Below are 22,684 nucleotides of genomic sequence, written 5' to 3' on the forward strand. Positions count from 1 at the left end.
AGAGGCGCAGGAACAATCCCATACAAACTCAGTGTGCCTGATCCAGTATACTATACTGAAATGGCACCAACACCATGTGTTCCTATCTTTTCTCCTATTCTCACTAAGTATTGGCGCTGTGTCGCCAGGTTCGAGCAAACAAAATTGCCAATGTTTCTGAAACCGTTCTATTCGCTCAACATCAGTAGAGACCTATAAAGCCTCCATTCAAAATGCTAGAATTGAATATCTTTTGCAATATAAATATAATATCAGTTTATGAAGAATGCCACTAAAAATTGATTAAATCCTTAAGCTGATGGGTTCTTTGCGACTTACAGATGGTAATAAAATGATATGAAGTAATATATCTGACAATAATAGGGCAGCCGCCAGTTTGTGTAAAAAAAAAAAGAAAATGAATCCAGCTATGATTTGGACTCCAAGTTGTTTCTTGGCAAGTAATAAGCTGCCAGATTGTACGGGCGAAGTTCAATGAGTCAACATGAATTTAATAAGACATCATAATGTGCCAATCTGATGTTATTATAGAGTTCTGTTAACTCAATAGGCCTTAGGTTTATTTTACTTGATGCTTGTACAATTCATTTCTAATTTACCTGCATATTTCTTGTTTTCCAACTAAGATAAGTTAAAATTACAATTCCTAAACATTGGTCTCGAGGTTATTTCGTGATATATCTTTACTTGCCTGGCAACTCCTGAATTGGTTCTAATATAGCTGTGTAACCCATAGTAATAGAGCTTCTCATTGCCAGTCTTTTGCATCTCCAGCACTGAGATCTATGCTTTATTATTTTAACCCCTTAGGGACTCTGCCCATTTTCACCTTAAAGGGGTACTCCGCCCCTAGACATCTTATCCCCTATCCAAAGGATAGGGGATAAGATGTCAGATCGCCACGGTCCCGCTGCTGGGGAGCCCCGGGATCGCCGCTGCGGCACCGCGCTATCATTACTGCGCAGAGTGAGTTCACTCTGCACGTAAGAACTGAGCCCTTTTTTTCAATTCTGACCACTTTATGCATTAATAATTCTGGAATGCTTTTACATTTTATTCTGATTCCAAGATTGTTCTTTCGTGACATATTCTACTTTAACATAGTGGTAAATTTTCGTCGTTACTTGCATCCTTTCTTGGAGAAAAATCCCAGAGCTCATGAGCGAGAACTCTTCACATTTGAGGCGGATGTTTGTTACGGACCTAACAGTTACATACATTCAGAGGAAAATACAAGAAAGGAACACCCACATGTGAGCCTATTACAAACAGTACACCCCCTAGGGAAGGTGTATAGGGGGGAAGTGGAGATTTGGAACAGACGGAACAGAAATTTAGATTCCTTAAATTTATTTTCCAGGAATGGATGAAGTGTAGTTTAGGGAAAATGAAAATTGCAATTTTTTTACTGATATGCCAATTATGTTCCCAAAATTATGACCCAGAGTATAGCCAAAAGTAAAAATGATGCCCGCCCCAAACCCTCTACTCTGAATCATCATTGTGTGTAGCCATCCCTATTCTGTTACCTTAAATGCGCACCCCGTTCAGGTGGGGAGAGAGCGCTGCGCATTTGAGGAAACTGCAAACCCTCAATGCTGTTGACTCTGTGTCCCAGGACCCATTTAAAAAAAAATATATATATATTATCAGGGGCATTGGGAAATAGTTTTAGGGTAAAGGATTAAAAATGTTGTTCTCCACGGAAGTGTGATACTCCCCGGAGTAGTTTTTAATGCAGAGGCCCGGATGATCGGGGCAAGTGTCACATTGAGTGGTGGTGTCTTTCCGTATCCCCCTCCTGTTACACACATTTTTTCTGGGATCGTCGCTTCTTTCCAGTGTGGGGGACCTTACCTTGAAAGTGTTGGCTGGGGACGATCCGGGGGCCCACAGTTCTAGAGGTGCTCTGACCCGCTCTTCAGCGGTCACCAAAGATTAGGGCCTTTAGATCTTCCTCTTGGAACTGCAGGAATGTCCCTGTGTTGCCAGCATACTGGGACAGTACAAAAGAGTTGTACATGGCAACCTGTACCATGTAGACCGCAACTTTCTTGTACCATACCCGTGTTTTCCGCATGGCATTATATGGCTTGAGGACTTGATCAGACAGATCAACTCCCCCCATATACCGATTGTAGCCCAGAATACAATCGGGCTTGAGGACCGGTTCCACGGTACCTCACACAGGGATGTTCCCATGAATTGTGGTGAGCATAAGGACATCCCTCTTGTCCTTATACCTGACCAGCAACCGGTTTTCATGGGAAAAGGCACGGGACTCACCCTGGGGGATAGGAGTCTGCAGGGGATAGGAAGGAAGGCCTCTTTGATTCTCATACACCATAAATTTGCAAGTGTACCCTGAGGTACTCTTGCAAAGTTTATACATCTTCACGGCATACCGCGCCCGCTTGGTTGGGATGAATTGCCGGAATCTGAGTCTCCCCATAAAGCTGACATAGGACTCCCAAAATTTGTCCCTTAAAGTGATTGATGACTAGTGTTGCTCGCGAATAATCGCAATGCGAATTTTATTCGCGAATATCGTATATTTGAGAATTTGCGAATATAGCACTATATATTCGCAATTACGAATATTCGTATTTATTTTTTTTTTTACAGTACACATCACAGTGATCATCCCTCTCTGCTTCCAGCTTGTGTGGTGTAAAGAAGGCTCTAATACTACTGTGTGAGACTGAGGTACGAATTTTCGCATATGCGAATATTTGCATATGCTAATTTCTGTATATGCAAATTTTCACATTTGCGAAAATAAAACGCAAATATTACGAATATGCGAATATATGACGAATATTCATCCATATATTCGTGAAATATCGTGAATTCGAATATGGCCTATGCCGCTCAACACTATTGATGACCGGCCTGATTTTATACAGGTGGTCATATGCGGGATCACTTCGGGGGGGACATGCCGCATTATCAGCATAATGCAAACATTTCCGAATGGCCTCGAACCGGCGACATGTCATGGCTATACTGTAGAGTGGGGTCTGGTAGAGGACGTCCCCACTCCAGTATTGCCTGGCCTTTGGTTTTTTAACTAGCCCCAAAGGTCCTCATTTCGGCTACATTGACTGGGAACCAACCACCGGGCCTAGCTAAAAAGGAGCCTGGGTTTGGGGCAACGAACTGTTGGGCATACAGGTTCGTCTGGTCAACCATCATTTTGACAAAGTCGTCACTGAAAAAAAAACTAAAATAGTCAATTTCAGTGAACCCCCACAATGTCAATCTTAATTCCTGAGTCACCAACAAACTCAGGAATCACGGGCTCGTGGTCCACTGGCTGAATCCAGGCAAGTTCACCGGTACGGGGCACCAGTAAACTTGGCTGGGGGGTTTGACTTGTATGAGCACCAGGGGGACTCATACTAGCATGGGGCAGAGGGTCAGGAGCAGAGAAGGTTTGCGGCCTCACATGGCGCCGGCTCATCATCAGAAGATGATGAGGAGAGCGCAGAAGAAATAAGGAAGGTGGGGTCTTACTTGTCCTCTGTGGCGCTTTCATTGTCGGAGGCAAGTATGGCATGTGCCTCCTCTGCTGAAAAGACCCTGCAGACCATTTCCCTACTCTAATGGGGGGGGGGGGGTGAAGTGTATGTATGTGTGGGGGAAAACTTTATTGGTGTGTACTGTGTGGTGTGGTGCGATACTTCCTGCCCTAACCCACACTAAACTATTGACTAACCCGCCCTAAGAACAAAAATATAAAATAAAACTAAACTTTAAAAAACAAAAAAAGTGCAAAAAAAAAAGCTTTTACCTAATCAGAGGTGTGCACACTGATTAACGCTTGGTGGCGGCAGGGGGCGCAGAAGTCAGTGGGGGTCCGGCCACTCAGCCCAGAACAGTGGCTGGGGGCAAGTGCACAGACCCCTACACAAAAAACCCGAAAAATTAAATAGAAAACGCTATAACCCAAAAAAAAGCACCCACCTGAACCCCCAAAAAATGCTGATCCGGTGATAAATCACTGACAACGGTGGGGCAGGCCGCACACACAGGTACAGTGTGTCCACACAACACAGGCCTGTTACTGGTGTCACGCACCACCTAACTTGTGCAAAAAATAAAATAAAAGACACTTAAAATCCACAAAAAAGCGCCTGCACCGCAAAAAAACACTGATCAGTACTACGGGACTGATCAGCGGTGGGTGGGCTTTAGCTAAAGGTGGCCAGCCACTCTTTTATATGGAAGAGGGACAGCCACACAGTTTAGCAAAAAAAAGAACTGCGCCCCCAAAATACGCTGGGGGCAGACCGCAGCGACCCTGTAGGGCCCGGGTCACGCAGCTAAAGGTGCTTCAGACCTGCGGACACCTACAAACAATTTTTTACCAGCTAAATCTGTCCCTGCCAAATCTAAAGTTGTCCCTTATGGCTACAGAAAGGGGGCACAGAAACAGTGCCAGGAAACAACTTTTTTTCACTGTGAGGGGGGAGAAGCAGCACGGGGCTCCGTCCTGCTCAGCACCAGACACAAAATGGTGATGGGCAGAGTGGAGCAACATGCTCCTGCTCTCCTCCCCCTCCTCATACAATCTGATTGGTACGGTTACTACGACCGCCCAATCACAGCTGTCCTGGGGGGACAGTACGGAGGATGATTGGTGGTGTATATTACACCACTGATCCTCCTCCTTTTCTGGGTCATGGGGTCACATGTAACCCCAATGACCCGGAATCGCAGCAGATCGTTGGATTATATTAACTGTCGATCTGGGAGGTCCTGAGGACGCCTTGGCGATGTGCTGGGATGCCTGCTGAATGATTTCAGCAGGCATCCCGGTCCGATCCCTGCCTGGCAAGTGGCGGGGACCGGAACCGCTGGTCTGAATTAACCAGCGATTTGCGACAATCGCCAATATGGGGGGGTCCTAAGAACGATCTCAGCAGGCAATCTGGTCTGGTCCTCGCCCGATGGCCTGCGGGGCCGGAAATACTCATGGCATACAGGTACGCCCTGAGTCCTTAAGGATCGGGGATGCAGGGTGTATGTATACGCCCTGCGTCCCCAAGAGGTTAAAAGCATAGCAGTAGTGTATAAACAGTTTTGACAAGTTTTGTTCTGTGGGGGTCCAGATGTCGAAACCCCCGAAGTTTGCTAGTACAAATAGGGCAAAGCACTCAACTGACAGCTCTTTTTTCCTGCGCTCTCATTTCCACTGAAGGGGCTTTTCGGCTGCGTTTGCTTTTTCGGGTCAGAAAAAATTCTCTAAGGGACAGTTAGTATCCAGAGCCTGGCCACAGAAGCATTTCTGCATTCCTTGTACACAGGGCCGCCATCAGGGGGTACAGCCGGTACTCTTGTAAGGGGCCCGGACCCCTAGGGGCCCTGCCGGGACCAAAACTCTTTTTATTTATTTCTTGTCAGTCAGTGAGTTAATGTCACTCACTGACTGCTGGGGGGCGGGGGACAGCAGTCAGTCACACTGTCCCGGCTGCACATGCCTCTGAGCCTGGTGGCCGCTGCCACTTTAAAACTGCAGTGGTCACCGGGAGTTATTAACGTGCCGCGTGCGGGCACGTCCGCAGCGCTATGATGCAGCGTGCCGTCCCTAAAATCAGAGGAGAGCGGCGCCCCGAAGAAGAGCGGAGTAGCAGCCAGAAGACCGACTGGCTGGCCAGGAAGGTAACCACAGCAGGCTGCCTTCAATGATCGGACCAGTGCTCCTCCAGTCCACGGGCCTACTGCTCTGACCCATGGGCCCCGGACCGGAGGAGCAGTGGTCGGAGCACAGACATACTGCCTCCAGCCATATATTGTGTATGGCTGGAAGCAGGATGTCTGTGGAGGCACATGGGGCCTGTAATTACTAGTGGGGTACAGGGGGGCCATAACTACCTATGGGGGCACAAAGGGGGCCTATAACTATGGGGGCACAAAGGGGCCTATAAATGCATATGGGGGCACAAAAGGGGGCCTATAAATAACTATTGAGGCACAAAGGAGGCCTATAAATACCTATGTGGGCACAAAGGGGGCCTATAACTTCCTATGGGGGCTCAAAGGGGCCTATGACTGCCTATGGGGGCACAAAGGGGGCCTATAACTATGGGGGCACAAAGGGGCCTATAACTGCCTATGGGGGCACAAAAGTGGGCCCATAACTATCTATGGGGGCACAAAGGGGCCTATAAATACCTATGGGGGGCACAAAGGGGGCCTATAACTTCCTATGGGGGCACAAAGCGGCCTATAACTACCTATGGGGGGGACAAAGGGGGCCTAAAACGACCTATGAGTCACAAAAGGAGCCTATAACTACCTATGGGGGCACAAAGGGGCCTATAACTTCCTATGGGGGCACAAATGGGTGTATAACTACCTATGGGGGCACAAAGGGGGCCTATAACTTCCTATGGGGGCACAAAGGAGGCCTATAACGATGTATGGGGGCACAGAGGAGGTGTTAAACTATATATGGGGGCACAGAGGGGGTCTAGAACTATATAGAGGTGGACATTGTGCTGGAGAAAAGAGGCCTAAAATGTTTGTCTGGTTGCTCTGAAGGTTCTGTGGAGACAAGTCTTGGCCAGGAGAAGTCTTCATGATTCCCCGTGCCGGATAGTGGAGAAGACGTCCCGTGTGAGGATGTAAATGTAATTGTAATCACTTATACAGTCTGCTGAGTGCGTTCTGGTATCTATCTCTGTATGGTCAGTGGAGGAGATCAGAATCTGTTCAGTATAAAAATGGAGCAGTTTCCCATAGAAGTCATCAGGTGACTTCTTTCATTTTTCAGGGGATTAAAAAATTAGATTTGTTGCTATGAGCAACTGCTCCATTTTTCCTCTGGACAAGTTTTTATAACTCTCCCCTCGTATGTGGGAATATTTGCAAATTTTAGGGCGGTTTCACAGTATTCAGAATAGGGTATATTAGATTATTGCAGAGTGTGGCGCAGTAAAATACATTGCAGCACAGTGTTTTACTGCACTTCAATCTGCTATAAAGTAATTAGAAATCTATCATTAGAAAAAATAAAGGGTTGGGGATAGATATGTGCACAACCAAAAATTTTGTTTCGTTTTATTTATTTTTTTGGATAAAAATTTTTTCGGTTCTGTTAAACCTTTGGGATACAGTAATTAGTTTTATTCTGTTTTTGGATGCATTTGTATATATTTTTTGGTTCTATTTGGAAACTGTTCGGCTTTCGGATGAATTCGTTATTTCGCATCTATTCGTTATACATGTTAGTTTTATTCCAGTTTTCGTCTGATTTCGTTATTCGTTTTTATGGGTTTGTGGTTGTGGGAGATGGAGATTCCTTTTTTAATAAAATTTGGGGTACCATTAAAGAACTAAAATAAAAAATATTCAGTAGTGAAGGAAAAATTAGCATCTAACGAAATTTATCTTTTTTAAAACAGATTTTTTTTATTAATGTTTAAACAGGGATCAATTTATATGGGCGGGGCAGGGCACTAAAAAGGAAGCCAACAATGATAAAAATGTAGTGTGTGTGTGTTTTTTTATTTTTTTTTTAGGTAGTACTACTACTCCCAGCATGGAACCCACTGTTCCATGATGGAAGTAGTATTACCTGTACTAATTGACAGATCGCTCGTTGCGATCTTTCTGTATAATGTATAAATGCGGACGGCTGCTCTTCTATGGTCCCCTGCACTGCCGTATATATACACCTATTCATATTTCCCGCAGAGAGCTGGGATTGGCCAGATGGTTGCAGCCAATCACAACTCTCTGTGGGAAATAGGAATATGTGTATATATACGTCAGTGCAGGGGACCATAGAAGAGCGGCCTCCCACATCTATACATTATACAGTAGGATCACGGCAGGTGTCAGGAGTGACATCCGCTGTGATCTTTCCTTAACTGCAGGTACTACAGCTCCCAACATGAAGCACAATCTGCTCAATGCTGGGAGCTGTAGTACCTGCATTAATAGACAGATCGCAACAGGTGTCAGAAGTTACACTCGCTGCGATCTGTCTATTAATGCAGGTACTACAGCTCCCAGCATGGAGCAGAGTGTGCTCCATGTTGGGAGTAGTAGTACCTGCAGGTAAGAACAGATCACAGCGGGTATCACTACTGACACTCAATGTGATTGTCCTGTCTATTGCAGAGATGGAGCGGCTTTCTCCTGCAGCAGCATCTCTGCACTATACTCCGGCCGGCCACTCACTCATTCATATTTCCCTCAGACCTGTAATTGGCTGCAACCATCCGGCCAATCCCCACTCTGGGCGGGAAATATGAATGAGTGATGTTCTATTCACATCACTGGCCGGAGTATAGTGAAGAGATGTGAGTGCTGTATAGAGCCGCATCTCTGCTATATTATGGACGATCGCATTGGGTATCACGACTGATACCCGGGGCTATATGTCTATTAGTACAGGTACTACTACTCCCAGCATGGAACAGTCTGTTCCATGCTGGAAGTATTAGTACTACCTAAAAAATGTTTAAAAAAATAGAGAAAAAAAAGTGAAACACACACACTTTGTTAAATGGTCCCTTGCTTCTAAATGAAAACAAATTTTGTTTTAACAAAAATAAAATTCGTTTTTCACAATTTCATAGGCATGTACAATTCATTTTGCTACGAATTTGGATTCATCCGGATGTAAATATTTCGTACATTTGGATCAATCCGAATGTACGAAACATGAACAATTCGGACAAAAACTAATTACATCCTAAACTAATTGCACAAGCCTAGTTGGGGGGTGGCCCTGGGGGTGGACTCGGGGGAAGGACACTGGGGGGCCCTGGCCGTGAGCTGTGTAAGGGGACCCAAAATTTCTGTTGGCAGCCCTGCTTGTACAATACTAAAGCACTAAAGAAGCAGCATTGTGGTGGCCATTTGCTTTGTCAGGGACAGACAAAATCAGTGTAAATTGTGGCAGTTTTCTTGTGTGGCACACTGAGGGGAATGCAAACAATGGTTTTTATTTTAGAGTTGATTTAGGATGAAAAAGGGGAGGTCCCAGCAATCCCCCCTCCGCGATCAGACACCTATGCTCTATCCTGCGGTTAGGGGATACAATTTCCTAAGCTGAATAATTCCTTTAATAAACATTTACAATTAACGTAGCACCATCTGCGGTCAGATTAAAATGCTTCCACCAGCATTTAATAGGTCTGCAGCTGTTGCTGATATTTTAACTTTATAGGGGTTCTCCACCATAAAGTGATTTCAGTATGTACCTGCCAGACAGTAATGGTCATGCTTAGGAAGTATCTGCGCTTGTCTTGGGGCTAAATGGCTATGTTGTGAGATTACCATAACACTGTGGCTAGCTTTTTGTGAACTGGTATTTCCTGTTTGAGTTTTCTTTTTTGCCTACAAATCCCATAATTCCATTTTCCTCCCTCCCACACATCAGCCACCCCACCCATTGAAACATAAATGAGCTGCATCCATTCAAAAGACCTGTGGTTTTCAATCAGGGTGCCTACAGCTGTTGCATTAGTTGCAGATTGATCTCTCTCTCACCAAACGATTGCTCCACCCATTGAAGCAGACAGGCTCTCTGTCATCAGCTGACTAGTGAGGTCTCGGCCTCATTGCAACCTGGGAAAAATCTGAGACAACATTCATTTTGTATGCTGTTAAAACAAATTTTGGGGTGAAAATCACAGAAGAATTGTGAGAAAACCATCACACACAGGTGCAGACACTATATTATGAACTGCACTAACTTTACAGCCCCTGTAGCATGGTCAAATAAAAAAAATTCCTGGAATACCCCTTTAAGAATGTTTAGAGATATGTTTTATAGCCAAATGGCCCAAAACAAACAATAGTCATTGATTTCTATGGGAGGGTTTTCTGGGCATGCTCTGTAACTTGTGCAGAGGTCACTGTGCAGAGAGGGGAGGAAGGGAGCCATAACCAAGATGGTTTGCAAACTAATGGATTGTTGTGCCCACAGAGTAACTGCTTTTCTACAGTCCTAAGCTTCTCATTGTACTCTGACTTCACTTAGCTTTCTTGATGCACTCCCAGAGGTTTCTGAGAAGACTAATATCCACTTGTTGGCCTGTCATTGAAAAAGTACATGCCTGGATTGCCGCTTGGCAGAGTGCTATTTCAAAGTAACTCTGGGTTTCCACCTTCTTGATTTGCGATGGAAGAGGTTTTGGGAAAAGGCTCCTCTTGTAGTGGGTTGGTAATTCTGGCTCCATCTTCTTGAAGAAATTCTTTGAGCCATTTGGAAGCTGCACATTATTGGGTTCTATTTACATTGCCCAAAAAAATTAAGAAAACACTTAAACAGCTCAATGTAACTCCAAATCAATCGCACTTCTGTGAAATCACACTGTCCACTCAGGAAGCAACACTGATTGACAATCAATTTCACATGCTGTTGTGCAAATGGAACAGACAACAGGTGGAAATTATAGGCAACTAGCAAGACACCCCCAATAAAGGAGTGGTTCTGCAGGAGGTGACCACAGAGTGCTTCTCAGTTCCTATACTTCCTGGCAGATGTTTTGGTCACTTTTGAATGCTGGTGGTGCTTTGACTCTAGTGGTAGCATGAGATGGAGTCTACAACCCACACAAGTGGCTCAGGTAGTGCAGCACATCCAGGATGGCACATCAATGCGAGCTGTGGCAAGAAGGTTTGTTATGTCTGTCAGCGTAGTGTCCAGAGCATGGAGGCGCTACCGGGAGACAGGCCAGTACATCAGGACAGGAGACGTGGAGGAGGCCGTAGGAGGGCAGCAACCCAGCTGCAGGGCCGCTACCTCCGCCTTTGTGCAAGGAGGAGCACTGCCAGAGCCCTGCAAAATGACCTCCAGCAAGCCACAAATGTGCATATGTCCACTCAAACGGTCAGAAACAGACTCCGTGAGGGTGGTATGAGTGCCCGACGTCCACAGGTGGGGGTTGTGCTTACACCCAAACACCATGCAGGACGTTTTGCATTTGCCAGAGAACACCAAGATTGGCAAATTCCCCACTGGCGCCCTGTGCTCTTCACAGATGAAAGCAGGTTCACACTGAGCTCATGTGACAGAGTCTGCAGACGCTGTGGAGAATGTTCTGCTGCCTGCAACAACCTCCAGCATGACCGGTTTGGCGGTGGGTCGGTAATGGTGTGGGCCTCACAGCCCTCCATGTGCTTGCCAGAGGTAGCCTGACTGCCATTAGGTACCGAGATGAGATCCTCAGACCCTTTGTGAGACCATATGCTGGTGTGGTTGGCCCTGGGTTCCTCCTAATGCAAAAACAAAGCTAGACCTCACGTGGCTGGAGTGTGTCAGCAGTTCCTGCAAGAGGAAGGCATTGATGCTATGGACTGGCCCACCCGTTCCCCAGACCTGAATCCGATTGAGCACATCTGTGACATCATGTCTCGCTCCATCCACCAACACCACATTGCACCACAGACTGTCCAGGAGTTGGCGGATGCTTTAGTCCAGGTCTGGGAGGACATCCCTCAGGAGACCATCCTCCACCTCATCAGGATCATGCCCAGGCATTGTAGGGAGGTCATACGGGCACGTGGAAGCCACACACACTACTGAGCCTCATTTTGACTTGTTTTAAGGACATTACATAAAGGTGGATCAGCCTGTAGTGTGGTTTTCCACTTTGATTTTGAGTGTGACTCCATATCCAGACCTCCATGGGTAGATAAATTTGATCTCCATTGATACATTTTGTGTACGATTTTCATACGATTAGTTCATTCATTTAGATCTAGGATGTGTTATATTAGTGTTCCCTTTATTTTTTTGAGCAGTGTATTTTATTTGCCCCATGGCACTTTTGATATTTATGGCTGCAGTGGGTGGTCTGCAGAATTAGCAGCCAGAATTTCATGTGTGGGGAAACTCTTATTTGGTACATCTGTTTATACTAGAATTGGCCTCCATCAGTAATTTAATAGTTGAATTTTAAGAACTTGCCTCCACACAGAGGCACTATTATACTGCCCTCTATGGACAAACCTGTTGCTGCTGACAAGAATAAAGATTATAACTAATAGGAGGATATTCAATGTGGTAAGTGCTCTTTAAAAAGTTAGAAAACTTAAGCTGGAGTTTAAATATAAATAACTTTATAGCTGAAGAGCTAAAGAGTAAAGAAAGCTTATTGAGAAAAGTGTTACTGCTAACAAGTTATGTAATGAAAGAACACAGATGGCACTCACGTTCCAAGCAGCTGGTCTTTTATATTTTAATTGTTGGGTCGTGGACACAGATAATGGTCAACGGGCCGTTTCACGCTGTGTGTGAAACGGCCTGTTGGCCATTATCTGTATTCACTTTTTTCTGTGTCGTTTTTGCTTTGCCGGCTTTTTTTTCTTTTTAATAATACATTATATTGGGAATATGAAAGTAGTAGCTATTTGGTCAAAGCTGTTTAATATTTAGCTTAAAAGAGTTCTCCACCATAAGGTGACTCTAGTACTTACCTGTCAGACAGTAATGGACATGCTTAGGAAGGATCTGTGCTTGTCTTGGAGACTAATGGCTGTGTTGTCAGTCCACTATAATGCTGCCAATTTATTTTTGTGTAATGGCTATTTCCTGTTAACGTTCCCTCCCTCCAACTACAAGTCCAATGATTCTTTGTTTGTAAGAGTGAGGTCATTTTTCTCCCTCCCACACGTCAGCCACCCCAACCATTTTAGCACAGAGGAGCTGCCTTCCACAATGTGAAATGAAAATCTGTCACAAAGAATCTGGTCTGGATCATGGTCTTTATAATGGGTGGACTCCTAAAGAGGTGATCTTTTGGAGAGTTTCCTGCTTTCCTAGGTGTCTGTTCAGTTCTGGGTCCATATTTTGTTTCTGTGTACTCTTTCACAAGTCAACCCTTTTTCATAAACCTATTTCCAAGTCTGCTCCAACTTGCCTTTTGGTTCCAACCTGGCCCACTTCTGAACACTACATTTGCCAAGCCCTTTTGGGTTCCGTATTTGATTCTGTTTCTATTTCTGCAAATTCTATAGCCATACTAGCTCTGGGTCTATGTTCCTGGCCTCATACCCAACCTGTAGTTGTACACTCCTATATTAGCATCTGTAAGTTCTTAGTCCATGTGTGCTGGTACTGTGTCTATGTTCCTGGCCTCATCTGATATTTGTAGTTGTACAGATATGTGTTTAGTCCTGCTGGACCTAAATGCCAGTCCTGCTTTGTGTGGTGTCCCTGCAGAATTCTAATGAATTCATGTTCGCAGTTTCCCTACTCTAGAGAGTTCCTGATCAGTGTCCTTGCTTCACAGAGTCTGTGTTCGCAGTGTCCCTGCTCTACAGTGTTCATGTTCCTAGTGCCCCTGCTCTACAGAGTTGATGTTCATAGTGTCCCTATTCTACAGCATTCATGTTCTTAGTGTCCTTACTCTACAGGGTTCATGTTCATAGTGTCCCTGCTCTACAGATGCAACTGTGGTGGTCTTGGGTGTTGCAGTGATAGTGTAGGCTATATTGGTGTTAACCCTTAATTGTCGTGACGCCAGGGTGCGGTTTCCTCAATGTAATGGTCCTACCGCCAACCGTCCCACAAATGGCAGGGAGAAATAACGGAATGTCCACAGCAGATTTTATGAAGTAAACTTGAAGTAACTTTACTGCATATTTTATGCAACGGCACGGAACATAACAGTCTTTGTGAGAGAGAACCGTGGTACAGATTCCTCACAGGTTTGCTGGGACTCCGGGATCAATGAGCTTTGATTGCTAGCCACTGTGCTACTATTTTTAGGAGATTTGAGTTTCTAGTAGTCACACAGAATTCAGTAGTTTGAGCTTGGATAACTCACGGTTTTGTGGCTGCTGGGTATTAGGCTTCAGGCCTAGTTTGAAATGATGCTGAAGATATGAGATTAGTGCTGCTTGATAGTCCAGAACTAAGAGAGAGAATTTAGTGGCAGCAGCCCCTTATATATTAAGGGGGTGGGACAAAGCTCATTGGTCAGCAGAACCTGTCAGTCCTGACCCAGTGAACTCTGGGTATCACATGACCCAAAGGTCCTTAAACCATAATACAATTTAATTAAAGGCACATGACCTCTAAGGTCCTATACAGAGGTATTCCTATATAACATGTTAAATATATATATATATATATATATATACATATATATATATATATATATATATATATATATTAAATATCACTTATATGAGGCAACTAGGAGTTAGTCCTAGAGGAGAGCCCTTACAGGTGTGGACCCACTGTGCCACTTACTGGTCTGGCTTGGATATGTGGCAGCAGGCCAGAGTGGCTAAACACCAAGGTCACAGGCAGGAGGGGCGAACTGACACTATAGTCATCAGAAGAACAGATTTGGTGTTTATAGCAGAGTTGGTGATGTGAGAACAGCAGAGCCTACAGGTGCAGGCTGGATGGAACAAGTTGCTTGCAGGCAGAGGCACGACTGACAGTCCAAATTTGTACACAGGAGTAGCAAAACAGAAACCAAGGGAAAAAACAAGGTCCAAGTCCAGTAGTCCGGCAGTAGTGAGAAAACACTTTATCAGCAGACAACACAGAGACCTTAGCTGGGCAGGAACTACACTCTTGTTGAGGCATCAGGCAACAGGTGGAACAGAGTTATATAAAGTCTGGCAGAGATTGGAGAGGACTCAATTAGCGAGTGCACACTAGCTCTATGTGTTTCAGCCATCTCTCATGTGAGTTTATGTTCGCAGTGTCCCTACTCTACAGAGTTCATGCTTGCAGTGTTCCGCTTCTACAAAGTTTGCAATGTCCCTGCTCTATAGAGTTCATATTTGCAGTATCCCTACTCAACAGAGTTCATATTCACAGTATCCCTACTTTACAGAGTATGTTTGCAGTGTCCCTACTCTACAGAGTTTATATTCGCAGTTTCCCTACTCTACAGAGTTCATGTTCCTGCTGCGCCACCTTTAATGTCTGAATTCATGCTATGTTACTGTGATTTCCCAGTACAAGACATGGTCCTGTACTACCCTTAGATCCTGTCAGGTTGAGACCCTCAGTGACCTGGGGGCTCCCCTGCAAGGTCTCCCCCTGTTGTTTCCATAATGTTATGTATATCAATTTAATGTCTAGACAGTATCTTTATGTATAGATAGAGCAGAGGACCTGTGGGAGGTCTCAAGGACCTGTGTGAGTCTTTCACATGTTATGTTATGCAGTCACATGATTTGTTGTCACATGTTCTCCCAGAGAGTACCAGCTTAACCTATGACCCACAGCTTGACCAATGGGCTTTAGTCCAGCCCCTCCCACTATATAAACGGGCGCCCATTACAATTCAGTTTCTTTGAGAACAAGTATTTACTGAGACAGCAACCACTAGAGAACTCAGTGCAAGTGATCAGCATCTGGAAGACCCCAAAAGCTACAGTCATTCCAGTAAGTCTAAAGTCTATGTCTCCTGTCACTGAAACTAGTCAAGTCCTGCATATAGTCAAGTCAAGTCCAATCTCAGTCAAGTTAATTACAAGTATATTGGTCCAGCTTGCTGCGAGGTCCTTCTGGGTCCTGGCCACCTCTCTGGGAAATCTGGCCTTAGCTGTGAAGATAATTCCATCTTTCTTATACTCAGTAAAGCCTCCATTTGACCATTACTTGTTGTGGACTCTCATTTCACTACTAGAAACTGGGATAGCGGAGAATCCGGGCGTGTGGTGTTCAGGAATCCTAAAACACAATGGCGTCATGAACACTAGGGGTTAATACCATCTTGCCCCCGGGGTTAATACCATCTGATCCCACCACTCACACCGCTACACCCGTGGTCCCGCCATACACCGGTGGTCAACCACATCACCTGAGTTCTTGTTCAGGCAGCTATTCTGGGAGTCTGGGACCAGCGTCTTAGTCGGGCAACTGCCAAACCAGAAGCGCCATAAGGATTCACATACTCGAGACTCTTATCCATGTTTTAACATTTTCTTTCATTGTAGACAATATTTTGTTTTGATAAATGCTTGACAACATTAGTACTCCTTTTTATATACTTCTAGTTATAAAATCATTGCCTTTCAGAGAGGCAATGGTACAAAAAGGATGCAGTGAAGATTGTGACAGTACATCATAGATAAGGCCATCATATATAATAGAAATATACATCATATTCTACTCGTGGAATTTTCATACTCTATTGTTGTTTTTGGTAATTGGACCAGGTCTATTAGGCAATTATGGTAATAGTTCCAGGAAGAACCAGAAAAGTTTTTCGGTTGTGCGCTTAGTACATCTTCCCACGTCTTGAAGATAATTCGTAGTTGGGAACAAGGTTTCTTTTGTAAATCGTAATTCCACATACTTGATATGTCATCATGGTACAAGGATCGGAGGCCTGATATATGATGTTCTTTCATTTATTGGAGGCTTATAGAATGGCTATAATTTAACCGCCATGAGTTATAGCAGTGACGGTAAGGCTCAGGCAGATTTATCATGCTCACAGATTTATTTATAGGACACTTTATGTAGCAGCTCTAGTACATTAACCTTTACAGTGTGTCCGGTTTAATGGCATAGAATAAATATAAATTTATCATTATGTGGATGGATGGAATTATTAAATAAATATGGTACATATTAATATGGTACACTCTTTCCTGCTTAAAGGGAACCTTTCACCAAGATTTGGCAGAGTGGCAACACATAATGCACCATAATATACCATATCCTACCATATTTGTTTACCCCATCCAGTCCCATCCATAAATGTTGGATGTTAAAATCACTTTTATAATAAGAACGTCCTGTATGCAAATTTCCTAGCAAGTAGTCATTTCAGCAGGGGTCTCAGAGCAGTAGTCATCATGTCCCTGGCTGTGATCATACATATTGAGACGTGATTGGACAGCACGTGCACCACCTGGCATCATCGTATCCTTGAGTAGGCAGGAAGAATGACGTCTTGCTGGCTGTGGCGCAGGCGCAGTGAAAGAATCGGGACACTGCACATACCGACAAAACCAATGCACTTGCGCCACAGTCAGCAAGACACGATTCTTTTGGGCCTGCGGAAGATTATCATGACTTCAGGCCATGCCTGTGTTGTGAGATCACTCCTCCTCAGTAGGCATGACTACAGCCCAGGACACGATGACTACCGCTCCGAGGTGCCCGCCCATAAGACTAGGGAAAGGGGGAACTGTGATTTGGGTCTTTGTTGACAGGTTTCACAAGATGAGTCATTTTATCCCTCCCTGTTAGTTTCCTAGTGCTAAAGAATTATCAGTCCTCTTAGTTAATCACGTGGTATAGTTGCAAAATATCCCTAAGAACATTGGGGGAGATTTATCATAACCTGAGCAGAGGAAATGTTGACCAGTTGCCGACAGCAACCAATCAGATTGCTTCTTTCATTTTTTTAGAGGCCTTGTTAAAAATTAAAGAAGCGATCTGATTGGTTGCTCCGGGCAACTGGTCAACTTTTCATCTGCGCAGGTCTTGATAAATCTCCCCCATTGTATCCGATCGGGGATTTCAAGTTGTGTCCCAGTTCTGAAGAGCTTTCTGTAAGAAACTAGAAATTTCTTTCAGAGACTTAGATCTTATTCACATTGCCGTCAGGCTCTACTGTACGGAGCTACGATGGACATGCACTATTTTCTTTCTCTGCTAAACTCTGGTAAATTACCGAATCGCCGACGGACCCCATTCAAGTCAATAGGGTCTGTCGCGACCTGGTGGTGACGTGATGGAGTCCGTTGTGCTTCGACTTGTTTTTGCCGAACAGACACTTAACGGGATGGAGCACAACGACAATGTGAACCTAGCCTAAGAAACAAATGAAAAGAGTAAATCAGTTAAGGTGTTACATTTATTTATTTTTTCTAACTGTTTATTTATACATTTCGTAAAGCAATTTTACATATAGTTACAAATAATAATAAAAAAAAAGGAAATCAAACAATGAGATGTGTATGAAGCACAATAATCGTATAGAAAAAACAATTCTCGGTAAGGAGAACTTCTGGAGTAGCTGGTAACTACCAAAAAAAAGAGTAAGGTATAATAAGGGAGAAAAAGAAAAAAAACTAAGAGAAAACCATATAGTTAGGTTGTGTAAGCTAAAAGAAAAAATAATAGAGGAAAAAGAAAAAGATTAATGTGAGTAAAAGAAAGGAATAGAAAAAGGAAGAGGGAGAAAGAGAAAAGAAAAAATCGCCTGGCCAGAGTTGTGTGTTCTGATGTTATCGGAATCGTGAGTCCTTTTAGTGACTTCAAGGGTGGAAGCATTGAAGGTGTTACATTTCTGACCGTCAATCAAACTGGGTTTAATGGGATATTCCAGCCAAAGACATCTTATCCCCTATCCAAAGGGGTCTGTGTGAAATCCGGTAATTTATCTTCTCTCCAAAACCTCTAGAGGTATGTGTTGGGATAGGAGGACGGGATAGGAGGATGGGATAAGAGGACGGGATAGGAGGACGGGATAGGAGGTCGGGATAGGAGGTCGAGATAGGAGGATGGGATAGGAGGTCGAGATAGGAGGATGGGATAGGAGGTCGGGATAGGAGGACGGGATAGGAGGTCGGGATAGGAGTTCGAGATAGAAGGATGGGATAGGAGGACGGGATAGGAGGATGGGATAGGACGTCGGGATAGGAGGTCGAGATAGGAGGACGGGATAGGAGGTCGTGATAGGAGGTCGGGATATGAGGTTGGGATTTGAGGTCAGGACATGACAACAATATATGAGGACGGGATATGAAGTCAAAAGCTTCCTTTGTTTATTTTCCTCCTCAACAAGGATTAGGAAGGAAAAACTGGGCAACACCGGGTACTCAGCTAGTATATCTATAAATATAAAACTCAACGTGTGTGTGTATGTATGTATGTATGTGTGTATGTTCCAGCATTACATCCAAACGGCTAAAGATATTAACATGAAACTTGGCCACATGTTACTTATATGTCAACAACAAACATAGGATAGGTGATTTAACCCTTACTCACCCCCCGATTTGCCAGGGGTGGGGTTTATGTTTAAAGTCCCATACAAGTCAATGGGAAATACATGTGAAGTCTCTCGACAGCTCCACTCTCCCACACCTGTGCTCGGACAGGCCAGCAGTGCACCTGGCCCAATGTGGTAGGCAAACGAAAAACAGAGATGCAAATTCTTCGGCTTTATTGAGTCATAAAAACATACAGCATAGGGACAAGAACGCTGACGCGTTTCGGATCTGTACGATCCTTAGTCATGGCCATAGGAGGTTGGGATAGGAGGTCGGGATAGGAGGACAGGATAGGAGGTTGAGATAGGAGGTTGAGAAGGGAGGTTGGGATAGGAGGTCGGGATAGGAGGATGGGATAGGAGGACGGGATAGGACGAGATAGGAGGTCGGGATAGGAGGTTGAGATAGGAGGACGGGATAGGAGGTCGAGATAGGAGGAAGGGATAGGAGTATGGGATAGGAGGTCGGGATAGGAGGTCGGGATAGCCGAGATAGGAGGTCAGGATAGGAGGTCGGCATAAGATGATGGTATATGGGGTTGGGATATGACAACAATATATGAGGACGGGATATGAAGTCAAAAGCTTCCTCCTTTGTTTATTTTACTCCCCATCAAGGATTAGACAAACAACAAAAACGTGGTCTCAAATGGCTGGAGGTGCTCAACCCCAAATGCGGTTGTGCATTTATACTGGGGGAGCAGATCCTGCCCTTGTAGTCTGTTGCTAAGGGCGATCCCCAGCATAAAAATGCATACAATGGAGGATGCCTGCAGCGGACTACAAGTGCCACAATAGAATCCTACACCAAATAAATGGTGTGGATGTGTAACAATTAGAATCAAATACAGGAATATGGGTGCACTACTGTGCAGTGGCGTTGCGACCCGCGTGCGGGGGGTGCGGCCCGCACCGGGTGACACCAACCTAATGGGGTGACACCAAGATGCTCCGCAGCACCCCCCCCCCCAGCTACACCGACACCCCCCGTCTGTACCTGTACCCGACCGGCAGGACCCCCCCCCCTTCACCTGCGCTGTGCGCCCGTCCGACAGCACCCCCCCCCTCCGGCATTCAGCATCGCCGTCAGCATCGCCGTTCATCGCCGCTGTGCGCCCGTCCGTCAGCTGCCCCCCACCACCGGCCTTCATCGCCGCTGTGCGCACGTCCGTCAGCACCACCGCATGGGATGTCAGTGACGTCACTCGCAGGGCGCCAGGAGAGAAGGAGCGCTGCGCTGGATGGGTGAGTGTGTGTGTCTGTCTTTCGCTATCTCTGTCTGTGTGTGACTGTCTGTGTGTGACTCTGTGTGTGTGTGTGTGTATGTATGTGACTGTGTGTGACTCTGTGTGTGTGTGTGTATGGGACTGTGTGTGACTCTGTGTGTGTGTGTGTGTATGGGACTGTGTGTGACTCTGTGTGTATGTGACTGTGTGTGACTCTGTGTGTGTGTGTGTGTATGTGACTGTGTGTGACTCTGTGTGTGTATGTGACTGTGTGTGACTCTGTGTGTATATGTGACTGTGTGTGAGTGTGTATGTATGTATGTGACTGTGTGTGACTCTGTGTGTGTGTGTGTATGTGACTGTGTGTGTGTGTGTGTGTTGCAGGGGGACCCAGGAGCGCTACACCCCTGCCCACAATCATTCCTTGTATTGGAATTATGTAGGAGGCCTTCTGGTGTGCCAAGTATGCCTTATTTTCTGTGTGTGTGTGTGACTCTGTGTGTGTGTGTGACTGTGTGGCTCTGTGTGTGTGTGACTCTGTGTGTGTGACTGTGACTCTGTGTGTGTGTCTGTGAGTGTGTGTCTCTCTGACTGTGTGTGTGTTTGTGTGTGTGTCTCTCTGTGTTGTATGTGTTTTTTGTGTGTGTGTGTGTGTGTGGGGTGTGTGGGGGGGGTGTTAAACAGCGATCTAATGTGGGGAGACTTTGACCCATTGTGGGGAACCTGCAAGGGAACCTGCGGCCTAATGTGGGGTAACTACTACAAAATGTGCGGAGTCTATGCTACCTAATGTGGGGAATCTGTGCTACCTAATGTGGGGAGTATATGCTACCTAATGTGGGGAATCTGTGCTACCGAATGGGGGGAAGCTATGCTACCTAATGTGGGGAAACTGCTACCTAATGTGGGGAATCTGTGCTACCTAATGTGGGGAAATTGCTACCTAATGTGGGGGAACACTTACCAAATGTGGGGAATCTATGCTGCCTAATGTGGGGAAAATATGCTACCTAATGTGGGGGAACTGCTGCCTACCTAAAGTGGGGGAACTGCTGCCTACCTAATGCTCCCCCCCTGGCAGTAGCACCCTCATCATCCACCGGCAACCCCCCCCCCCCAGCAGTAGCCCCTCCATCAGCAGATCCTGATGGTGGATGATGGCGGTGCTCCTGCCAGGAGGATGATCCTACGGATGGATGATGGGGGTGATACTGCCAGGGGGGGATGGCCAGTTGCACCCTCATCATCCTCCAGCAACACCCCCCAGTAGTAGCACCCCCATCATCCACTAGCAACACCACCAAAACCCCCCTCCCGTGGTAATAGCATCAGCTAACGGATGTTGAGGGGTGTTACTGCGGTTGTGGTAATATATTCAGAGGGTGCACTGTATGGCAACGTTAAATTCAGAGGGCGCAGTTTGTGGTAGTATTATATTCAGAGGGTACAGTGGGTGGTAGTATTATATTCAGGTGTACAGTGTGTGGCGGTATTATATTCAGGGGTACAATATGTGGTAGATTTATATTCAGAGGGTACAGTATGTGATGGTATTATATTCAGAATGTACAGTATGTGGTAGTATTATATTCAGAGGGTACAGTGTGTGGCGGTATTATATTCAGGGGTACAGTATGTGGTAGATTTATATTCAGAGTGTACAGTATGTGTTGGTATTATATTCAGAATGTACAGTGTGTGGTAGTATTATATTCAGTGGGTATGGTGTATGGAAGGTTTATAATCAAAGAGTATAGTGTATAGTAGTATTATATTTAGAGGATACAGTGTCGGACAGGTTTATAATAATACTTGTTTTCATATAGAGGATGAGAATGCGCTGACATAGTGAGGAGACGTCTGGGCGTCACATTCTACAGACAGAAGTTTTAGCTGGACCAGGCGGTATGTACCATCTGAATTAGATAAGGGAAGACTATAGAGAAGACGTCACCTGTAGTCACTGATATCATTGTGTATTCTCCTCACTATAGAGAAGACGTCACCTGTAATCACTGATATCATTGTGTATTCTCCTCACTATAGAGAAGACATCACCTGTAATCACTGATATCATTGTGTATTCTCCTCACTATAGAGAAGACGTCACCTGTAATCACTGATATCATTGTGTATTCTCCTCACTATAGAGAAGATGTCACCTGTAATCACTGATATCATTGTGTATTTTCCTCACTATAGAGAAGACGTCATCTGTAGCCACTGAAATCATTGTGTATTCTCCTCACTATAGAGAAGGCGTCACCTGTAGTCACTGATATCATTGTGTATTCTCCTCACTATAGAGAAGACGTCACATGTAGTCACTGATATCATTGTACATTCTCCTCACTATAGAGAAGACGCCACCTGTAGTCACTGATATCATTGTGTATTCTCCTCACTATAGAGAAGACGTCACCTGTAATCACTGATATCATTGTGTATTCTCCTCACTATAGAGAAGACATCACCTGTATTCACTGATATCATTGTGTATTCTCCTCACTATAG

This window comes from Hyla sarda, chromosome 2, assembly GCF_029499605.1.
Source record: "Hyla sarda isolate aHylSar1 chromosome 2, aHylSar1.hap1, whole genome shotgun sequence".
NCBI lineage: Eukaryota > Metazoa > Chordata > Amphibia > Anura > Hylidae > Hyla > Hyla sarda.